This window comes from Capricornis sumatraensis, chromosome X, assembly GCF_032405125.1.
Source record: "Capricornis sumatraensis isolate serow.1 chromosome X, serow.2, whole genome shotgun sequence".
NCBI lineage: Eukaryota > Metazoa > Chordata > Mammalia > Artiodactyla > Bovidae > Capricornis > Capricornis sumatraensis.
The window spans coordinates 128,858,343-128,868,571 of NC_091092.1; the positions used below are offsets into that span (position 1 = coordinate 128,858,343).

The window sequence follows — 10,229 nt, forward strand, 5'->3', positions numbered from 1 at the left end:
AGTGTTTTAGTTTACATCCATGAGGACTCCTAATTCCAGTGAAAGAATGTGCTAGTCACTAAGTTGTCTCTGACGCTGTGATTCCATGGACCATAGTCTGCCAGGCTCCCTCTGCCCATGGAATTTTCCAGGCAAGAATACTGGAGTGGCTTGCCATTTCTCTCTCTCCTGAGGATCTTCCCAACCCGGGGATCGAACCCAGGTCTTCCGCTTGAGGGCATATTCGTTACTATATGAGCCACCAAGGATTGCAATTGTTCCCTTACAATGAAGAAGCAGGGATGCCTCTGAGAAACTCTTTAAGGTACGTTGAGAGCACTTTTGTCAGGCAGCCGGAATAGCTCAGTTAGGAGAGCGTTAGACTGAAAATCTAAAGGTTCCTGGTTCAACTCCGGGTTTCGGCGAAGCTGCTGTTTTTGTCCACATTTCCAAGGAAAGGCGCACTTCTTGCAACCTCGAGATCTGAGCTCTCTCAAAGAACAAGTGTTTCAGCATACAGCCAGTAGGAGTCCTATATTCAGTGAAAGAAAATGTTAGTCTCACAGTCGTGTCCGACTCTCTGACTCCATGGACCACAGTCCACTAGGCTCGGTCCTTCCGTGGAATTCTCCAGGGAAGAATACTGGAGTGGGTTGCCATTCCCTTCGCTAGGTTTTCCCGACCCACGAACTGAACCCATGTCTCCTGCATTGCGGGCATATTCTTTACTATCTGAGCCACCAGGAATTGCAATTGTTCCCTGACAATGAAGAAGAAGGGACCCCTCTGAGAAACTCTTTAAGGTACATTGAGGGCGGGGCTCACAAGGGCGCAAGAATAACTCAGTTGGGAGAGCGTTAGACTGAAGATCTAAAGGTCCCTGGTTCGATCCCGGGCTCTGGCAGAAGTATTGCTTTCATCTACGTCCAAGGAAAGGCATAATTCTTACAACTTCGCAATCTCAGCTCTCTCAAAGAGCAAGTATTTTAGCTTACACCCAGGAGTCCTATATCCAATGAAAGAAAATGTTAGTCGCACAGTCATGTCCGACTCTGTGACTCCATGGACCACAGTCCACCAGGCTCAGTCCTTCCGTCAAATTCTCCAGGCAAGAATACTGGAGTGGGTTGCCATTCCCCTCTTTCCTGAGGATCTTCCCAACCCGGGGATTGAACCTAGGTCTCCACCATTGCAGGCATATTCTTTACTATCTGAGCCACCAGGCATTGCAATTGTTCCCTTACAATGAAGAAGCATTGATGCCTCTGACAAAATGTGTGTGTGTGTGTGATAAGGTTTTATTAAAGTATAAAGGAGATAGAGCAAACTTCTGACATAGACATCAGAAGGTGGTGAGAAAGAGTACTGGCTTGCTAGTGTTAGCAATGGAGTTATATTCTCTCCAGTGAATCCAAACAATGTCTGGAGGTTGTAAAGACCTCACCAGACCTCCTCCTATAATTCACATTTTAAGATAATAGAATTAGCCAGAAGGCTTAGTCCAGAGACTGTCCTCAGGCAGGATACATAATCCTAAGGACTGTAGAAGAAAGAAAAGTTTGTCCTTTCTCCCTCCTTGAGAATTCCAGACTTGTCTCTCCTTGGGCACCCTTAGACTTCTTATCAACCTGCCTAGGAAATGACTCTCTCATTCCCCCCCTTTTCTTTTAGGAGAATTATGTTGCCAAGAGAACTTCCCTGGTGGCTCAGATGGTAAAGCGTCTGCCTGCAATGCCGGAGACCTGTGTTCAATCCCTGGGTCAGGAAGATACCCTGGAGAAGGAAATGGCAACCCACTCCAGTACTCTTGCTTGGAAAATTCCATGGATGGAGGAGCCTGGTAGGCTACAGTCCATGGGGTGGCAAAGGGTCAGACACGACTGAGCAACTTCCCTATGTTGCCAAGGGAAAGGGGTGTCGTTTTCATTCCATAACTACTTCCTGCTGTTTAGGGGCGTAGCCCTTAAATTGTTGAGGCAACATATTCTTCTAATCCTCACATTGAGGGTCTCTGATCCAGGGGCCCCAAGTAATAGTTGGAGGAGGCTGTGGCACTATAGGAGCTTGGACACCATTTGTAACTTAAAAGCCTTCATGTGACTAGAACCAAATCCGATTACACAGTTCCAGATGCAAGGCAAAATAGTAAATGAAAGTGAGGTTGCTCAGTCATGTTCTACTCTTTGCGACCCCATGGACTGTAGCCTCTCAGGCTCCTCCATCCATGGGATTTTCCAGGCAAGAGTGCCGGTGTCGATTGCCATTTCCTTCTCCAGGGGATCTTCCCAACCCAGGAATTGAACCCAGGTCTCCCGCATTGCAGGCAGACACTTTACCATCTGAGCCATATATCCATAGTTCCATCAGTCCATTTTAGGATTGTTAGATGACATCAGTTTAAGAAGAGGCATCGCATATGATTGTTGTGGAAGGTATTCGCAGACTTGGAGAAAGTCTTTTCCTTGAAGTGGAGATGTCCACCACTGGAAGCTTTCCACTGATGAAGAGGGGAGTGCTCCGCAGACCCAGCAGTTAGACTGATTGTGGAATGCAGCGTAGGAATGAGCCCAGGACAGGAAGGCATTGTCTTGAGGATCAAGTGGCAGACTCAGGATTTTTGGAGTCAGCTGAAGTAGGCTCACATAGATTATCAGGTCCATCTTTTGGCTCGTCCAGTGGGCCAGGGGCTTCAGTAAGCACGGAGTAAGTTGCCCCAGTGTCTAAAAAAGGAAATCGATGGATTGGCTTCCCACAGTTATTAATACCCGGGGTTCCTCAGGTGTAATTAGGACCGGAGCTTGTGTGGGGATCCCTGGGCACCTTCAGTCCTGATTGTCTTGAGAGTCTGACCCCTGATACCTACGCCTCTGGGGGCAGTCTCTCTTCCACTGTGGTCCTCTGAAGACTGGACATGGAGCCGGCTGGGGTGGGGGGGGCGGCTTAGATGCCTGAGGGCAATCCCGCTTGAGGTGCCCCTCCCCTCCACAGTAATAGCAAGCCCATCCCTTTTCACCTGGGTCCCTCTGGGCATTTTTCTCAGGCTGTTTAAGAATGGTTTTCATAGCCATTGCGAAGGCTTCCGCCTGTTCCTTTATCTTTTTCTGCCTTTTTTTCTTTTCCTCATACTCCCTACCATAATAGACTGTCTGAGCCAGTTCTAACAGATTATCTAAAGACTGATTTGGTCCATACACCTGTTTTAATATCTTATGGCAGATATCTGGAGCTGACTGAGTGAGAAATCTTTTAAGGTCACTTTTCCCTCTTCACTTTCGGGATCAATCTGTGAATCTGTGAAGGGCTTCTCTCAGTCTATCTAGGAATTTACCAGGACCTTCCTTCTCCTGTTCTATGTTTGCCAATTTGCCATAGTTTAAAGGACAAAATTATTTTGTCCTTTATTTTTTGGGCTCCAAAATCACTGCAGATGGTGACTGCAGCCATGAAATTAAAAGACGCTTACTCCTTGGAAGGAAAGTTATGACCAACCTAGATAGCATATTCAAAAGGAGAGACATTACTTTGCCAACAAAGTTCCGTCTAGTCAAGGCTATGGTTTTTCCTGTGGTCATGTATGGATGTGAGAGTTGGACTGTGAAGAAAGCTGAGCACCAAAGAATTGATGCTTTTGAACTGTGGTGTTGGAGAAGACTCTTGAGAGTCCCTTGGACTGCAAGGAGATCCAACCAGTCCATTCTGAAGGAGATCAGCCCTGGATGTTCTTTGGAAGGAATGATGCTAAAGCTGAAACTCCAGTACTTTGGCCACCTCATGTGAAGAGTCAACTCATTGGAAAAGACTGATGCTAAGAGGGATTGGGGGCAGGAGAAGGGGACGACAGAGGATGAGATGGCTGGATGGTATCACTGACTCCATGGACATGAGTTTGAGTGAACTCCAGGAGTTGGTGATGGACAGGGAGGCCTGGCGTGCTGCAATTCATGGGGTCGCAAAGAGTCGGACACGACTGAGCGACTGAACTGAACTGAAAGGACAAAATGACTCTGATCCCATTTTCCTTTAGCTGTGTTGTAGCCCCAGTCTGGTTCCGTAGTTGGGACTGCCTGATTCCCATTGGGGAGGGCGGTTATCTCATCCTCCCTCTTCCCTACTGATTCATTATCAAACCATTCATCTTCATAAGCAACCGCTTTTCCCAAGATATACATCACATCCTTCCAAGTAAGGTCATAAAGCAGAGTAACACCTTTAAAAGCTCTAATATATTTTTCTGGGTCCTCTAAATAGTCTCCCAGATCCTCCTTGATTCTTTGTATTTCTTGATAAGAAAAAGGCTTATTAACTCTCATAGACTGATTATTTCTCCCGGTGGGTGATTCATGAAGTGTCAACAACTTGTGTGGCTCTTCCTCAGTCTCTCTGGCTGCTCTGCACATATGATCCCAGGGATAGATTGGAGAAACCTGCTTTTCTTTATCTCTTTGTCTCCTGTCCTCCATCTCATCTAGCAAAGTAGGAGGACAAGAGGGAGCTAAAGGAGTCACACCCAAATCTATACCCTTACGACACAAGCCTGGTATATTTCACAGAGAGAAAAAGGGCAACACATATGCTACTTCTACCCATTTCCCTTGTTTTCTACAGAACCGGTCTGATTGTAAAACAGTATTATACTTAAGAGACCCTCCAACCAGCCACCGTTCGCCATCCTCCAGTGGATACCGTGGCCATGCAGTATCACATAGGAAGACCAGGTGTGTCTTCTTTAAATCCTGGGGATGAAATCTATCCCAGTTTTTCAGGATATAGTTCAAAGGAGTGAGGCTGGAATTGTTAGCTCCCATCTGTAAGAGAGAAAAAAAAGCGACCAGCACCATCTTTCTACCAGAGGCGCCCCTCCATGCTCTAGATGGGGGTGTAGACAGATTTTACACCAAAGCTTTTCTTTTCTGGTCGGACTTAATTTGTCCCTTACCAATGCAGGTGCCGTACTCGTCCCTCCCGGGTCTACCACGGAGCTGGGGTGGGGATGCACCAGGGGTAGACCTGATGGCATCCCTAACTGAAGTCCAGCTCTTCACCATTACCTCTGATGCCACCCAGGGAACTATCAGAGTAACCTTCCGGAATGCCTCCCAGGCTAAGACCGCTTGGGGCACCGTTCGTCACCTGAGTACCAGTGCACGACCCTGAGTATATCCCTGACCACAATAAGACTGATACTAACGTAAAACTGAGATGTTCCTTCCAAGTGTCACCACACCAGTATAAGAGTCCACTAAGAGCCAGTGCTACCAAAGGAAAAAACCCCATTGCAGTTCCAATTCGAGTAACCTTTAACCTCAGAGATGCTCTTGTAGCTAGAGCTCCATCTAGCTTCCGAACTTTTGATTCCTAGCAAGGCTAGGCGCTTCTTGACTACCAATCCAAGTTTGGGACCTAAGTCATAGTACACAGTAACAACATAGATCACAAGTCCCTTGAAAGTATATGATCCGACAGATTAGGTTAGTACTTCTAATTCCCAAGGAGTTATGAAATGGTCAAAGAGACCAAAAAGTTTGACCAAGAAAGGAGAGTTCGGTCCACACACTTTGCCCATTTCTGGTCAGTCACCAGAGGAGACATTGGGTGCCTCTTTGCATTGGCAGGTCGGTATAAACCCCGACATGTTTCTGCCATAAGCCATATGAGGTCACCGTGGAACCACAGAGCAGGGCTCCTCACTTGATTCACACAGGGCGTTTCATTCATTCACGCAAGCACACCATAGAGTTAGTAAAGTACTGCAGAAAACGTGTTTGCTAGGAGAACAAAGAACTAGAGCTCCAAGCATCCTTACCTTGTCCTGAAGAATCCCAGACAAGCCCCCAAGATGACAGGTTGTTGCTGAATCACACAAAGACGCCAGGATTCTTGGCCTCCGGAGGAGAAGAATTCAATCCAGGGCCAGAGACGAGGCTTGATTGCTCAGAACTTTTGTGTAATAAAGTTTTATTAAAGTATAGAGGAGATAGAGAAAGCTTCTGACACAGACATCAGAAAGGGGTAGAAAGAATATCCCTCTGAGAAACACTTTAAGATACATTGAAGGCAGAGCCCACTAAGGAGCTGGAATAGTTCAGCTGGGAAAGTGTTAGACTGAAGATCTAAAGGTCCTTGGTTCAATTCCGGGTTCCGGTAGAGCTGTTGTTTTCACCTACATCCAAGGAAAGGCACAATTCTTGCAACCTTGCAATCTGAGCTCTCGCAAAGAGTAAATGTTTCAGCTTACATCCAGGAGTCCTATATCCAGTGAAATAAAATGTTAGTCGCACAGTCGTGTCCGACTCTATGACCCCATGGACCACAGTCCACCAGGCTCGGTCTGTCGGTGGAATTCTCCAGGCAAGAATACTGCAGTGGTTTTCCATTCCCCTCTCTCCTGAGGATCTTCCCGACCTGGGAATCAAACCCAGGTCTCACGCATTGTGGGCATATTCTTTACTATCTGAGCCACCAGGCATTGCAATTGTTCTCTTACAGTTAAAAACCGGCAACTACTCTGAAAAACTGTTCAAGATACGTTGGGGGGTGGAGGGGATACGTTCACCAAGGAGCTGGAATAGCTCAGTTGGGAGAGCGTTAGACTGAAGATCTAAAGCTCCCTGGTTCAATCATTGCAATTGTTCCCTTACAATGAAGAAGCAGGGATGCCTCTGAGAAACTCTTTAAGGTACATTGAGGGCGGGGTTCACTAGGGAACCAGAATAGCTCAGTTGGCAGAGCGTTTAGAGTGAAGATCTAAAGGTCCCTGGTCCAATACCGGGTTCCGGCAGAGCTATTCCTTTCATCTACATCCAAGGAAAGGCGCACTTCTTCCAACTTCACGCTCTGAGCTCTCTCAAAGAGCAAGTGTTTTAGCTTACATCCAGAAGGAATCCTATCTCCAGTGAAAGAAAGCGTAAGTCACTCAGTCGTGTCCGACTCTGTGACTCCATGGACCATAGTCTGCGAGGCTCCTTCTGCCCATGGAATTCTCCAGGCGAGAATACTGGAGTGGGTTGCCATTTCCCTCTCTCCTGAGGATCTTCCCGACCTGGGGATTGAATCCAGGTCTCCCACATTGCGGGCATATTCTGTACTATCTGAGCCACCCAGCATTGCAATTGTTCCCTTAAAATGAAGAAGCAGGGCCGCCTCTGAGAAACTTTAAGGCACATTGAGGGCGGGGCTCACTAGGGAGCCGGAATAGCTTAGTTGGCAGAGCGTTAGACTGAAGATCTAAAGGTCCCTGGTTTGAACGCAGGTTCCAGCAGAATCAGTGTTTTCATCTACATCCAAGGAAAGGCACAATTCTTGCAACCTTGCGATCTCAGTTCAGTTCAGTAGCTCAGTTGTGTCCGATTCTTTGCGACCCCATGAATTGCAGCACGCCAGGCCTCCCTGTCCATCACCAACTCCCGGAGTTCACTCAAACTCAGGTCCATCCAGTCAGTGATGCCATCCAGCCATTTCATCCTATGTCGTCCCCTTCTCCTCCGGCCCCCAATCCCTCCCAGCATCAGAGTCTTTTCCAATGAGTCAACTCTTCGCATGAGGTGGCCAAAGTACTGGAGTTTCAGCTTTAGCATCATTCCTTCCAAAGAACACCCAGGGCTGATCTCCTTCAGAATGGACTGGTTGGATCTCCTTGCAGTCCAAGGGACTCTCAAGAGTCTTCTCCAACACCACAGTTCAAAAGCATCAATTATTCGGTGCTCAGCCTTCTTCACCGGAGAAGGCAATGGCAACCCACTCCAGTACTCTTGCCTGGAAAACCCCATGGATGGAGGAACCTTGTAGGCTCCAGTCCATGGGGTCGCTAGGAGTCAGACACAACTGAGCGACTTCACTTTCACTTTTCACTTTCATGCATTGGAGAAGGAAATGGCAACCCACTCCAGTGTTCTTGCCTGGAGAATCCCAGGGATGGGGGAGCCTAGTGGGCTGCCATCTCTGGGGTCGCACAGAGTTGGACATGACTGAAGCGACTTAGCAGCAGCAGCAGCAGCAGCCTTCTTCACAGTCCAACTCTCACATCCATACATGACCACTGGAAAATCCATAGCCTTGACTAGACGGACCTTTGTTGGCAAAGCAATGTCTCTGCTTTTGAATATGCTATCTAGGTTGGTCATAACTTTTCTTCCAAAGAGTAAGCGTCTTTTAATTTCATGGCTGCAATCACCATCTGCAGTGATTTTGGAGCCCCAAAAAACAAAGTCTGACACTGTTTCCACTGTTTCCCCATCTATTGCCAATGAAGTGATGGGACTGGATGCCATGATCTTCGTTTTCTGAATGTTGAGCTTTAAGCCAACTTTTTCACTCTCCACTTTCACTTTCATCAAGAGGCTTTTTAGTTCTTCTTCACTTTCTGCCATAAGGGTGGTGTCATCTGCCTATCTGAGGTTATTGACATTTCTCCTGGCAATCTTGATTCCAGCTTGTGCTTCATCCAGGCCAGCATTTTCTCATGATGTACTCTGCATATAAGTTAAATAAGCAGGGTGACAATATACAGCCTTGACTTACTCCTTGCCCTATTTGGAACCAGTCCATTGTTCCATGTCCATTTCTAACTGTTGCTTCCTGACCTACATACAGATTTCTCAGGAGGCAGGTAAGGTGGTCTGGTATTCCCATCTCTTTAAGAATTTTCCACAGTTTGTTGTGATCCACACAGTCAAAGGCTTTTGCATAGTCAAAGAAGCAGAAGTAGATGTTTTTCTGGAATTCTCTTGCTTTTTCTACATCCAGGAGGAAAAGCAATTCTAGCAACCTCACTATCTTATAATTGAACTCTGATGAGCTTGGCACTTGAGCAAAGGGAAATAGCCGCAATGAGAGTCCTTCCTTCTCACTTATATGCATAGCAATTGCAAAGCCCTGTGGATCAGGGCTTCCTAGCTGGCTACAATCCATAGGGTTGCATAAGAGTTGGACACAACTGGAGCAACTTAGCACGAGGGGTTTGTTGTTTTCCCTTTACTCCTTGCTCTTTTTTCAGCAAGAAAATCTAAACAGAACCTTTCAAGACTTAGCTCCCAATACCCTTGGTTCTCAGACATCCACAGGGCTCACCCTCAGATTCCTCTTACTTGTGATTGGCATTGAGATTCATTCATCCACTGATTCATTCAAGAATCCATTGATGTCATTTCAAGAATCCATTTCTGAGTTTCTGCTATGATAGGCCAAACATTGTGTAAGAACTTAACACATCAGGCAGATCCTTATTTTCACTGTGCCCACTCTAAGAGCTTTGTTCTGTGACCCCTAAATGGGAATAAGCCCTAGAAAAGGTTATCATTTTTCAATTACATTCACACAGTCAGGGGATAACTGTAATAAAAGACACTGTCAGGAGGCACAGAGCAGGGCACTCTCTTGTTCTATAGCTTTTCAATGTTTGTGCCTGGCTGGGGAGCTCCAAAAATTTCCACAAAGAACAGAAAATTGCATCTGTCCTGGTGGAATAGAATGTGGTCCAGCAGGTAGGCTTGAGACATTTAAATCGCTTAGCCACCTAACACATAACCTTGGCCCTCCACCCTCACAAGGCATCAAAGGAAAGCAGCCGCCCCAACACTCAGCTTGGCAACCTAGGTGTGCTCTACCCTGAGCTATGGGGGTATGCCAGGAGAGAAAAAGCAGGATACAACTGCTGCAGTTAATCAGCGTACAGTTCCAGCGAGAGAAATAAGACTGCTGCACAGGGGAAAGTTGTATCCTACAGAACTGGGAGCCTGAAGACAAAGGATCTTTGTCTAATTTACTCTGCTGTTTCTGTTCCACGGCTGCAGTGGCTCCTTATTATCGTGAAATAAGGTAAATGGATTGACTCCACTTATGCATTGGATGAAGGGTCATTTCGGAATACATATACCATCATAGTAAAAGCACTACCTGTGTCTCTTTAAGGGCCCATCAACTCAGGCTTCTATTTATCTTCCATTATACATTTTGGATTCAATGCTGAGGATGATTTTTAAAACATCCATCTTACTAAAGTATATTGTTCCACTGTTTGGTCGTGGCTATTATATAAAAATAAGTCAAAAAAAAAAATCACTAAGCCTCATCTCACAGGTGAGTGTGTGTCCTTCCTGGTGTGTGAGCATCAGAGATAGCAGATTTTTTTTTCAAAGCAGCTTTATTGAGATGTAATTTACATACCATTAAATTCGCCCATTTAAAGTGTGCAATTCAATGGTTTTTAGTGTATTTACAGATTTGTGGAGCACACAATCTAACTTTAGAACATT

General features: G+C 46.2%; 4 non-coding genes across 4 annotated transcripts; all 4 read left to right on the plus strand.

Moving 5' to 3' along the window:
- The first annotated feature begins 331 nt into the window (after positions 1–331).
- Positions 332–404, plus strand: TRNAF-GAA (transfer RNA phenylalanine (anticodon GAA)). Its single transcript has one exon. It is a non-coding gene; the product is annotated as a tRNA-Phe (tRNA).
- Positions 405–810: 406 nt separating this feature from the next.
- On the plus strand, positions 811–883 carry TRNAF-GAA (transfer RNA phenylalanine (anticodon GAA)). Its single transcript has one exon. It is a non-coding gene; the product is annotated as a tRNA-Phe (tRNA).
- Positions 884–6,050: 5,167 nt separating this feature from the next.
- On the plus strand, positions 6,051–6,123 carry TRNAF-GAA (transfer RNA phenylalanine (anticodon GAA)). Its single transcript has one exon. It is a non-coding gene; the product is annotated as a tRNA-Phe (tRNA).
- Positions 6,124–7,164: 1,041 nt separating this feature from the next.
- TRNAF-GAA (transfer RNA phenylalanine (anticodon GAA)) lies at positions 7,165–7,237 on the plus strand. Its single transcript has one exon. It is a non-coding gene; the product is annotated as a tRNA-Phe (tRNA).
- The last annotated feature ends 2,992 nt before the right edge of the window (positions 7,238–10,229 follow it).